We start from the raw sequence: 11,857 nt of genomic DNA, 5'->3' as shown, positions 1-11,857 counted from the left end.
CACCTTTCTAGCCCCAGTCCCTCTGCAGTGACAGGAACACAGTAAGTGTTCTATAGCTGTTTTTTGAACAAAACTGACACTGTATATCAAAACGTATTTTTCTTTCTTATTTATTTATTCTCAATTTGCAAATAAAGATTGTATATATTTATCATGTACAACACATTTTAAAGTGTGTATACATTGTGGAATGACTAAATCAGAGTAACATGCATTACCTCGTATACTTAGCTCTCTTTTTGCAGTGAGAACAATTAAAATATACTCTCTTACCAATTTTCAAGAATGCAGTACATTGTTATTAAAAGGGGTCGCCATGTTGTACAATAGATCTCTTGAACTTATTCCACCTATCTCACCAAAATTTTGTATCCTTTAACAAACATCTTCCCAGCATCCCTCCCCCATCCAGTCCTTGGTGCCCCTCTGAGTTTGACTTTTTAAGATTCCACATATGAATAAGATCTTGAGGTATTTGTCTTTTGTGCCTGGTTTATTTCAGTTAACATAATGTCCTCCAGGTTTACCCATATAGTCGGAAAATGACGGGATTCCCTTTTCTTTTCTTCTTTTCTTTTTTTTTTTCTGAGACGGAGTCTCGCTCTGTCACCCAGGCAGGAGTGCAGTGGCCGGATCTCAGCTCACTGCAAGCTCCGCCTCCCGGGTTTACACCATTCTCCTGCCTCAGCCTCCCGAGTAGCTGGGACTACAGGAACCGCTACCTCGCCCGGCTAGTTTTTCATATTTTTAGTAGAGACCGGGTTTCACCGTGTTAGCCAGGATGGTCTTGATCTCCCGACCTCGTGATCCACCCGCCTCTGCCTCCCAAAGTGCTGGGATTACAGGCGGGGTTCCCTTATCTTTTTAAGGCTGAATACCACATTTTCTTTATTCATTCATTTGTTGATGGACACTTAGGTTGATTCCTTATCTTAGTTATTGTGAATAGCGCTTCAATGAACATAGGAGTAGAGATATCTCTCGGACATACTTAGACACACTGATATCATTTCCCATATCCACAAGTGAGATTGCTGGATCACATGGTCGTTCTATTTTTAATTTTTTGAGGAGCCACCAGACTGTTTTCCATAACGGATGCACTAATTTACGTTTCCACCAACAATGTGCAAGGATTCCCTTTTCTTCACATCCTGGCCAACACTTACTATCTTTCATCTTGATAAAAGCTCTCCTGACACATGGGAGGTGACATCTCATTGTGGTCAAACCACATCTGCTCAGGAGGGATGCAGTATAAATCACTGTTCTGGTGCCTAAAACTTGCCATGTGTGAGCAAGTATTTAACAAGTACTTTAAAAAATGCTGATTGCCTTGTTTCCTAAATATCAAAGTCAGAGACCTCCAACAAACATTTTAATTTTAATTTTTTATCAACATATGAACATAGTTTAATACAATTTTAAAAGTGAACGTATTTTACAACAACACAAAACCAAAGTAGTCTTTGTCCACCCACCCCACTCGCCCTCATTCCCACTCCTCTGGCAAACATTTTAACTCTTTTAGTTCTTTCTTCTGATGTTTATGTCCATACTGTGAAGCAACAAGTTTACATTGCTCTTTCCTAATTTTTTCAGTTTTAGATCTCAATTAACTTCTCACCATTAAATATAAATTTTGGCTCCTTTTATTTAGACTTCCTCTTCACACTCTCCCAATATAGTTTTCTCTACAGTTTAATTTTTGGTTAAATCAAAGTTCTGTTTTTACAATATCATGATTATATAAACAACTTAGTGCAATAGTGTACTATTTTTTTTTTTTCTCTCATGATCACTGTTTTGTTTCCCTGGGAGTTTCTAGTTGCCTTATTTTCATTTCCTATTATGTAATATACCTGTCATTTACTCATCCTCAAATTCTTAGCCTGACTATACATTTCTCAAAACGTTCCAATACATCAGGTAATCTATGTGACTTCTGTTTTTCTTGGTGATTATTTTCCTAGAGATTTCTGTTTCAATCTATCAGATATTCTACTCAGTTCTCCCTTTACCATAGATTTCTTTTCCTTATCTTTTCCAGAACTTTTCTTTTCCAGTATGGACTGGTGTTTCCTTAGGCCAGCTATAGAGCTGTTATCAACCTAGGAATCTTCTCCATCACCCCGGGAGTTCTCGTTTTTGATGGATATCCTGTTCCTGTGTCCTACGTCCTCCTCATTCATGGTATGTTTTCTCACTTGATAACACACAACCTTCACCAGCTTCCTGAAAATAAAATCAATAAAAAGTAGTAGTGTTTTAATTAATATTTTGAGACTGGCATGTCTGAAAATGTTTTTATCTTACTTTCACGCTTTTATTGAAAGTAAAATGTTTTTACATTGTGGGTTGGGGGCTAAAAATGCTAGGTTGGAAAGCATTGATATGGTTTGGCTGTGTCCCCACCCAAATGTCATCTTGAATTATAGCTCCCATAATCCCCACGTGTTGTGGGAGGTGATTGAATCATGACGGCAGGATTTCCTGTGCTGTTTTTGTGATAGTGAATAAGTCTCATGAGATCTGATGGTTTTATAAAGGGAAGTTGCCCTGCACACACTCGCTTGCCTGCCACCATGTAAGATACGCCTTTGCTCCTCCTTTGCCCTCCACCATGGTTGTAAGGCCTCCCCAACCATGTGGAACTGTTAAGTCCATTAAATGTCTTTTCTTTAATAAATTACCCAGTCTTGGGTATGTCTTTATTAACAGTGTAAGAATGGACTAATACACTGCTCCTTTATGTGGCTCTGGTTTTCTCTCCAGAAGGTTTAGAGTTTTCTCACTTTTCCCAGTATTTTGAAATTCCAAGGTGATCTGTTTTCATAAATACTACAGTAGTTGGTGGGACTCTTGTAATAGACTCATCTGCCCAATGCACAACAAGTCAGTATGCTGAGACACCAGGGAGCAGCAGAGAACAAATTAAATAATTATAGGGCAGCCTAATGAGATGGGAGGAAACTGCACATCCACCTCCCTGAGGAGTTTGGGGCTAGGGATGTTAAGGGGTTTGGAGTGGGCTGAGGTGTGGGGATCATTGATTGATTGATGAATTCAGGGTAAAGTCATGGGAAGGGGAGATGAAGAAACTTATTCTCATGCTGATGTAGTTCTTCTGTAAAGGTTTTCGCACTGGTTGATGTCAGCTGTTCTGCTAGAACTCAGGATCTGAAAAACATTGTAATCAATTCTTAAGCAAAAGCTCTATGATTCTAGCATCAGAGATCCTCCTTATCTTCCAACTTTTATGAGGAAGTTTTAAAATTCCATGTTACCATTTTTATGTGTTCCTCTTAATATGGCATCTGGATCTTGTTTTATGGATGCAACATCTCCCCTTTTCACTAAAAAATGAATTACAAATTTTATAAAGGTATCTTGTTCTCTATATTACCTCTCATTCCTTTATTATGTTTTTTCTTTCTTTCATAAAGACTTTCCTCAGTTATCTGCTAATCCTGAGTTCATTGATATTTAAAGGGAAAATGATTAGACTGAAAAAATGATTGGAGGCCAGGTGTGGTGGCTCATGCCTATAATCCCAGCACTTTGGGAGGCCAAGGTGGGAGGATTGCTGGAGCCCAGGAGTTCGAGACAAGCCTGAGTAACAAAGCAAGACACTGTCTCTACAAAAAAATTTAAAAATTAGCTGGGCATGATGGCACATGCCTGTAGACCCAGCTACTTGGGAGGCTGAGGTGGGAGAAAGACTTGAGCCTGGGAAGTCAAAGTGGCGGCGAGCCATGGTAACCCCACTGCACTCCAGCCTGGGTGACACCACAAGACCCTGTCTCAAAAATTTAAAAATAAACAGATAAATAAGGTTATTGGAAACTCTGCATGCAAGGGTTTTTCTTTTGGTAGGACTTCCCAGAAGGAAACTGGCTATTTTGTTGAGAAATTCTTAAACATTATTATCTGCAAATCCTATCTCTGGGATTGATGAGTTTCCCAGAGAAGAATTCTCTAATTTCCTGAGCCTGGCCTAGTTCACAGCCAAGTGAGGAAAGGGGATGCCACAAGGCTTGATTTTTATTACACTCCACTGTTTTCACCTAGACCTGGGTCCTGAGCCTGGACTTCCTTTCCTTTGTCCTCTCTAGAGGGTGACAACGACTCCCCCCATTCACTTGTCTTCTTCTAGATGAGGGAGGGGTGGTCCCAGTCCTGAGTGAGGTAGGCAAGGGAATCTCTAACTTCTTCTTTTACAGATTTTCAATTAATCCTCTGGTTTTTAGCCCACTGGGATCGTCCCCACGAGCAATGCCCTATGCTTCCACTTCGAGACTCCCTGGGTTCTGTGTTGTGAATCCGCCCAGCAGCTCCTGCCCCACCCTGTGCAGTGCTAGCTTTCTGCATCCTGTGGTCTGCGCAGTTACTCACTGCTAGATCTGACTTCCTCTTGCAGTCATTCAGTTGACCTCCCTCTGCTGTGACTCCTTTCATGTTCTCTTTGCTTTAGTGAACCAATGTCTTTTTATCTCTTTCCTGTCACTTCCATGGAGCGTTGGGAGGGAATAGAGACAAATGGCTGTGTGCAATTCATCATGCTTACATAAATCTCCATAAAGCCACAGCTCCTGACGTCATTAACCGGCCCACCTGTGTGTTTCTTATCCACCCTCCCCCCGCACTGGGGACAATCCCATTGTCTCCTAAATGCTTACCACATTTCCAGTGAAATGACCTTGCCTTTCCTTTGGATTTCAGGAGGGGCAGAGTGTTAGGATCTGCATAACAAGATGCCCCGCTTTCAATGTAGAATCAAGAATGGGAAATAAAGCAACCCCTGCTAGTTTCCAAAGTATTAGACGCCGCTCCCGGGTCTCAGTAACTCTAAATATGTCAGACTTTTCTCAAGGAGTAAAACAGCCACCCACGCCTTTGTGAAAGCTCCCAAGTTTGAAATTGTGCCGAATGAGGAAAAACTCCCACACCAGGCAGTTCCAGGTGCCCCTCTGAAAGAGGAGCCATTGCTCTTAGTTATCCCTTTGCCTCAAAACAAACAAACAAACAAACAAACAAACCTCAAAAACCAAAAACCAAACAAACAAAAACAACGACAACAACAACAAAACAACCCTCTGTGGTCACAGTGGAGAAAAGGTAGGACTAGGGGGCAGCGGGGCTTGACAGCCCCGCCCTCAAATGTTTATATAAAAGGAAGAGCTGCCTGGCACGGTGGCGACTGAGCTGTGTCCCTTCCAGGCTGAGCTCTGTCTTCAGCTGGACAATCTGAGCCAGCTGCGCCTGTTTCTCCCCCAGGGCTGAGCAGGCTTTTATTCCCAGGCGGTTTCCTGGGATGGCCATTAGTGAAGACAGGGATCAAGGACTCACAGACAATGCCCTGCAAAGACAGCCACTCCCTTGGCAATTGGGGCAGAGTTTGCATCTTGGAGCTGGAACCTTGGCGGCCCCTGAGCACAGTGTTCTGGGGAAGGCTGCGCTGAAGGGCAGCCTGGAGGCCTGTGGGACATTGGGAACGGTACCAGCTGGGGCCTGGGCTTGCCCCTGGGTACAGAATGTTTTATTCAGTGGGCAAAGCAGTGCCAGGGTGGATGAATAAAGCCTTCAGATTTTGCATGGGGGTTTGTTTAACTCTCCCCCTTCTCATCCTCTGAACACAGCCGGAGGCATTTGGAACATGGCCCATATGATCATATCATTGGTGACAATGGAATCCAGGCCACCCAACATCAATGAGTCTCTAACAAGGCACAACTGGCTGCTGGGACTTGTCTCCAGCATTGCAACGTTGCCAGCTATTCTTTGTCTAAGCGCACTCATGTTAATGTGTAAGCCATTTCCTTCCCAGTGAGAAGGTTCTTTGTGAGATTGCTGTGTATGCTCACACTTGGAGACTGAAAGTTGGACTCGTAGGTACTGAGCGTCTTGTTGTGGAGACCAGATGCAATGCCTGGGCCTCCTGCTCCAGCTCCCGTACAGCCCTGGGTCAAAGCCTGGAGGCAGAGGACAGGACAGCAGGGTGAGCTCCAGGATGTGGAGGCAGGAAGATGAGGTGTGGTGGGGAGAAGGTATGTGGGTGTGGAGGGTAGAAAAGTGTCCCCGAAAAGATAGCTCCAAGTCCTTACCCCGGTACTTGCAAATGTGACCTTATTTTTGGAAATGGGATTTTTGCAGATATGATCTAGTTATAGGTCTCAAGATGAGATCATCCTGGGTTTAGGGTGGGCCCTGAGTCCAATGACTAGTAGGTATTTTTGCAAGAGAAAGGAGAAGACTTGAAGCAGAGGGAAGAAAGCCGTGTGAACTTGGAGGCAGAGATGGGAGTGATGCTGTCACAGCCAATAAATGCCAGGAAGCACCACAGGTGGGAAGAGGCAAGCAAGAGATTCCCCCCAGAACCTTCAGAGATCAGAGAACACATTGATTTTGGACTTTTGGTCTCCAAAACTGTGAGACAGCAAGTTTCTCTTGTTTGTTTGTTTGTTTTGTTGTTGTTGGTTTTTTGTTTGTTTGGTTTTTTAGACGGAGTTTTGCTCTGTCGCCCAGGCTGGAGTGAGTGGCGCGATCTCGGCTCACTGCAAGCTCCACCTCCCGGGTTCACGCCATTCTCCTGCTTCAGCCTCCCGAGTAGCTGGAACTACAGGTGCCCGCCACCACGCCCAGCTAATTTTATTATTATTATTTTTTGTATTTTTGGTAGAGACAGGGTTTCACCAGGTTAGTTCTCTTGTTTTAAGCTGCCACAGATGTGGTACTTTTGTTATGGTAGCCCTCAGGAGCTAATTCATAGGAGAGCTAGGGGAAGGGAAGAGACAAGAAGATAGAAAGATAAGGAGGTGGGGGCAGGGACAGCCATGCAGGCTGAGGCAGCAGGGGCGGAACAGCTCCCCTCCCTGTCATAGTCATTTCATAACAAAATATCCTGGACTGGTGACTTACACAACGGAAATTCATTTTCTCAGAGTTCTGGAGGCCGGAAGTGAAAGATGAGGGCGTCAGCATGGTCAGTTTCTGGTGAGGGCTCTCTCTCCGGCTGGTAGACGGCTGCCTTCTGGCTGTGTCCTTGTAGGAGAAAAGATGGCAAGGGTGAGCTTTCTAGCTTCTCTTCCACCACGAGCTTCAAATCTAAACCCGATTATCTCCCAAAGGCCCCTTCTCCAAACACCACTTTGGGGGTTAGGGTGTCCACATGTGAGTTTAGGGAGTATGCAATTCGGTTGATAGCATGCCTTCAGTGCATGGGTGTCCCAGCATAGGTCTGGCAGTTAGAGGCCAGAACTACACGGAATCTTGCTGTGCAAAATAGGCAAAAACATTGATTGAAGGATAATTTAACCTGGAACAGAGAAGTTACATTGAGAATCAAAGAATGATAGCTTTGCCTTGGGTTTAACAAGGCTGAAAATAAAGACCAAACCAGCAGCAGTCTGGATGAAGGTGAAGGCCGGTTGGGCATCATTCACCAGATTTGGGAAGTGGGGGAACAGGGCTTATCTGTTTGGGCCTCATCACTGCCCTCCCTGTCATCTCCTGTGAGAAATAATTCCCTGACTGGTGTCCCTCTTGCTTCGGGATGAATTGTCCTCCAGCTGCTCCTGATTCCTATGTTAAAGTCTTGGTGTGGTGGCTCACATGTGTCATCCCAGCACTTTGAGAGGTAGGAGGATTACTTGAGGCCAGGAGTTCAAGACCAGCCTGGGCAACACAGTGAGACCCCATGTCCACAACAAAAGAAATTAGCCGGGCACGGTGGTGGATGCCTGTAGTCCCAGCTACTCAGGAGGCTGAGGCAGGAGGATTGCTTGAGCCCAGGAGTTGGAGGCTACAGTGAGCTGTGGTTGTGCCACCGCACTCCAGCCTGGGTGACAGAGTGAGATTCTGTCTCAAAAAAAAACTGAAACAAATCCTAACCCCTTAGTACTTCAGAATAAGACTGTATTTGGAGATAAGGCCTTTAAAGAGGCAATTATGTTAATGAGGTCATTAGGGTGGGTCCTGATCCAATATGGTGGATGTCCTTGTAAGGAAAGGGAACTAGGATGCGGACATGTGCAGAGGAAAGACACAGGGAGAAGACGGCCCTCTGCCAGTCAAGGAGAGAGGCCTCAGAAAAAATCAATCCTGCCAACACCTTGATCTCGGCAAAGCTCCAGGCATGTGAGAAAATAAGTTCTGTGGCAGCCACCCAGGCTGTGGTAGTTTCTTATGGCAACCATCGCCCACTAAGACACCTTCTCCAAGACCCTCCTCTACAGACAGACACCTGACGCCCAGACCACTCCTCAGCCTGCCTCACCTGTGGGCATGTCAGATGCCGGGGAGGCTGGCTGGGAGGAGCATGGGCTTTGGAGCCACCTGCTACACCCTGGAATCTCTGTTCATGGCCTTTTAACTGTGGGACCTTGAGCAAGTTACTCCATCTCTTTAGTCTTGGAAATCTGTAAAGCTGGAGGCAGCGAACTCTCCCCAGAGCTGTGCAAATTAAATGAACTAACATGTTAAAAGACAGATTTATTTATTTCTTTTAGACAGGGCCTCACTCTGTCACCCAGGCTGGAGTGACTGCAGTGTGCGATCACAGCTCACTGCAGCCTTGACCTCCCGGGCTCAACTGATCTCGGCCTCTGAAGTAGCTGGGACTACAGGTGTGTGCCACCATGCCCAGCTAATGTTTTCGTGTTTTGCATGTTTCCCTGGGCTTAAGAGATCCTCCTGCCTCAGCCTCCTGAAGTGCTGGGATTATAGGCGTGAGTCATCTCACCCACCCATGTAAAAAGATTGAATATGCCTGAGGCCCAACGACTCTAATATCTTCTCCAGTTTTACCTACTCTAGGGGACATTTGCTGTGATTTGCAGCCACACTGGGCAGCCTGTCTCTTTGGAGGAAATGCGGAGATCTGCGGGGGTTCAGGCCCTGTTTCCCACGGTGTGCAGATGAATCTTCTAACCACATGTCTTCTGGAAGTGGGGACAGGGAGTGGAACCAGTTCTGCCAGGTTCTCCCACTCAGACGGTGGGCTCCTGAAGAGGTGACATAGAGAACTCGTGGAGGTGACAGTGGAGACAGGCTCCCAGCGGTGGAGCAAGGACCAATGATGGCGTGAGTGTCCACTGAGAGTGCCATTGGTGGCGTCCCAGGCAGCAGGTCCTGTAGGATGACCTCACTGTCATCTATGCTTGTTTCCCTGCTTGGAGTCAATCTCCTTGTCCTCTGCCTTGTCCTGTTGGGGCCTGTTCTTGGCTGGCAATCATATTGGAAAGTTATCTAACAAATTATTTCACACTAAAGTGAGAAAGACTTAGATAAGGTAGTCATTTTCCAAAAGGCACTTGAATTTTAAGAAGGGAAAGGAAACAGGTAAGGTTAAGCATTTCATTTAACTGGCTGTGGAAAACTTAATCCTTTTATAAAATAATTTTTAATTTTATAATTTTTAATTTTTCTTTGTAGAGACAAGGTCTGTCTGTGTTGCCCAAGCTTGTCAACTCCTGGCCTCAAGTGATCCTCCTGCCTTCGCCTCCCAAAATGCTGGGATTACAGGTGTGAGCCACCACTGCCTGGCTGGGAAAGTTCATTTTTAAGACTAACTATGTATGTACCAAGGACCTGTCATGCCCCCTGGGATGTTGGTGTTCAAGGCATTGTCTAGTCTGGCATAGCTGAGGCACATTCATTCGAGTGGCCACCTCCCATGTTGCCTACTCGGCTGGCATGGCGGAAAGCTTACCTGTCTTTTGAGTCTGTGACTTCTTTAGACTTCACTGGTTTAGCCAGAAGGCTCTGAATTTCTTACTTAAATTCCCACTCAGGTGTCTGACTGCCCAACATTGGCAGGTAAAGGTGACATTTTGGCCAGATGAGGAAGGGGGTGCTGGGAGGCAACAAAGGGGTATTTTCCCCAATATCTTACCCCTTTGTTCAGTTTTTATAACATGTGGCATGACTAAGAAAAGAACTTTTAGGCTGGTCCAGTGGCGCAGGGTGGAGAACCGTACAAGTTGGAGATCCCAGAGAGAGCCTGTGCCCACACGCAAAGTCCTGGTCAATTATTTCCGCCAGCCCAGAGTGACTGCCTGCTTCTCCCCGCGTTGTCTTCACGGGGACCTTAATCAACTCTCGATGGCCTTGAATCTAGAGAAGGGGAAGGAATTCAGGGCAGAAGGTGGGCGAAAAGGGCAGGAGTACGAGGTGGCCGGGAAAGGGGCGTCCTCCATTCATTTGTAACTTCCAAGTCTGACCTAATCAGGTCTAGCAGGAAGGGCAGATTGTCACGTGCAGCGAAGAGACAGGACTGAAGTCCCGTAAATGGCAAAATCCCATCCTCAGGCTTTTTATTTATGACATTGCCGTGATATCTACTTTGTGAAATAGGGGGCCTTGCCTGCCTGCTCAAGACGTGGTCTGGGAGAAGAGGTGGACACCTTCTCTGCGTTGAGAAGTCAGTGTGCTCTGAGTTTCTGCTATGGTGCTTACCCAGAGCCTGGGGAGAGGGGCTGCCGCCAAAGAAACAAATACGTGGGTGTCTTTCCTGGTTCCCAAAGGGCTGAACTCAGAGTCGCCCGACTGTGCTGCTTATATCCCTCCAGGGCTTTGAAATGCATGCTTAGCTCTTGTGGCTAAGCAATGGACACTGCTGAAACGGACGCTAAGCTCTTGTGGGGAAGCTCTTGTGCCTACCCACGTCAGAAGGCAATTTTGGGAAGCTTTCGGAGGTGCTTTTCAAATGCAAGCTTAAGTTACCTTTAGGAACACTTTCCAATCCACTTTCCTGCTGGCCAGGCTCGTGGCTCCACGCCGTCGCCTGCTCCTGCCTCTCTGTGGCTCCCACTGTCCAGCAGGCACAGACTCGACGGGTGTCTCTGCGCAGGATCTCTCTCACTCTCTGCTTCCACAGGCAACTCCGTTCGTGCTGCTTCTGCTTCCTGCTCCGGTTAGAGCCACAGGCTCCTCCACGTTCTTCTGTCTGCTTCCAGTTTCTTCATCTCCCTTTAATCAGTCTTGTCCACCATTGCCAGATAATTAAAAAACAAAACAAAAACTAAGCTTCCATGTTATCTACAAAACAGTCAAGGTCTTTCTTCCATGTTATTTATAAAATATTCCAGGTTGTTCTTAGCCTTTTAGGAATCAGAGGAGAATTTCAACCCATTATGGGTTTAGGCCTCCAAGACTCTAACAGAAGAGTGGCGTGGTGGAAGAATAATGGGAAGTGGAAATCTTACCGCTGGCAGGGTGTCCTGCTTCTAGATGCATGCCCAAGGAAACACAAACGATATATATATATATATTTTAGATGGAGTCCCTCTCTGTCACTTAAGCTGGAGTGCAGTGGCCAGATCTCAGCTGACCGCAAGCTCTGCCTCCTGGGTTCACACCATTCTCCTGCCTCAGCCTCCTGAGTAGCTGGGACTACAGGTGTCCACCACCTCACCAGGCTAAATTTTTGTATTTTTAGTAGAGATGGGGTTTCACCGTGTTAGCCAGGATGGTCTTGATCTCCTGACCTCGTGATCCTCCCGCCTCGGCCTCCCATAGTGCTGGGATTACAGGCATGAGCCACCACGCCCGGCCACCACAAATGATAATTTTTACAAATCAAAGCCATGCAAGTCCCACAGAGACATATTAGAACATGTTTTCTTGGATTTGTAAGCCACGGGATCACAATTCTGTGGCTAAATGGCATCTGAGGGAGAGTCCGGTAGGTTCCTAACTAAGGGGCGCTCTATGTTGCCACAGAATAGGTGGAAAAGGAAGGGGCAAGGAAAGCCAGGGTGGTGAGCCTGAGAAGGAAATTGGCTGAGAAGACTCTGCGCCTTCCAGCCGTGCTCAAATGCCAGTGATAAATACACACAGACAACATACAGTCAAGTAC

General features: G+C 46.0%; 1 long non-coding RNA gene across 1 annotated transcript; it reads right to left on the bottom strand.

The window, feature by feature from the left end:
• Positions 1-200: 200 nt before the first annotated feature.
• LOC119624408 (uncharacterized) lies at positions 201-11,561 on the bottom strand. Its single transcript, XR_005240506.2, has 3 exons — positions 10,723-11,561; positions 6,919-7,041; positions 201-3,180 (listed from the first exon to the last, which is right to left on the bottom strand). It is a non-coding gene; the product is annotated as an uncharacterized lncRNA (long non-coding RNA).
• Between the last annotated feature and the right edge of the window lie 296 nt (positions 11,562-11,857).

The sequence above is a fragment of the Chlorocebus sabaeus genome, chromosome 12 (assembly GCF_047675955.1).
Source record: "Chlorocebus sabaeus isolate Y175 chromosome 12, mChlSab1.0.hap1, whole genome shotgun sequence".
NCBI classification, from domain to species: Eukaryota; Metazoa; Chordata; class Mammalia; order Primates; family Cercopithecidae; genus Chlorocebus; species Chlorocebus sabaeus.
Note: the sequence above shows the minus strand (reverse complement) of the source record. Positions and strands in the feature narration are given on the sequence as shown.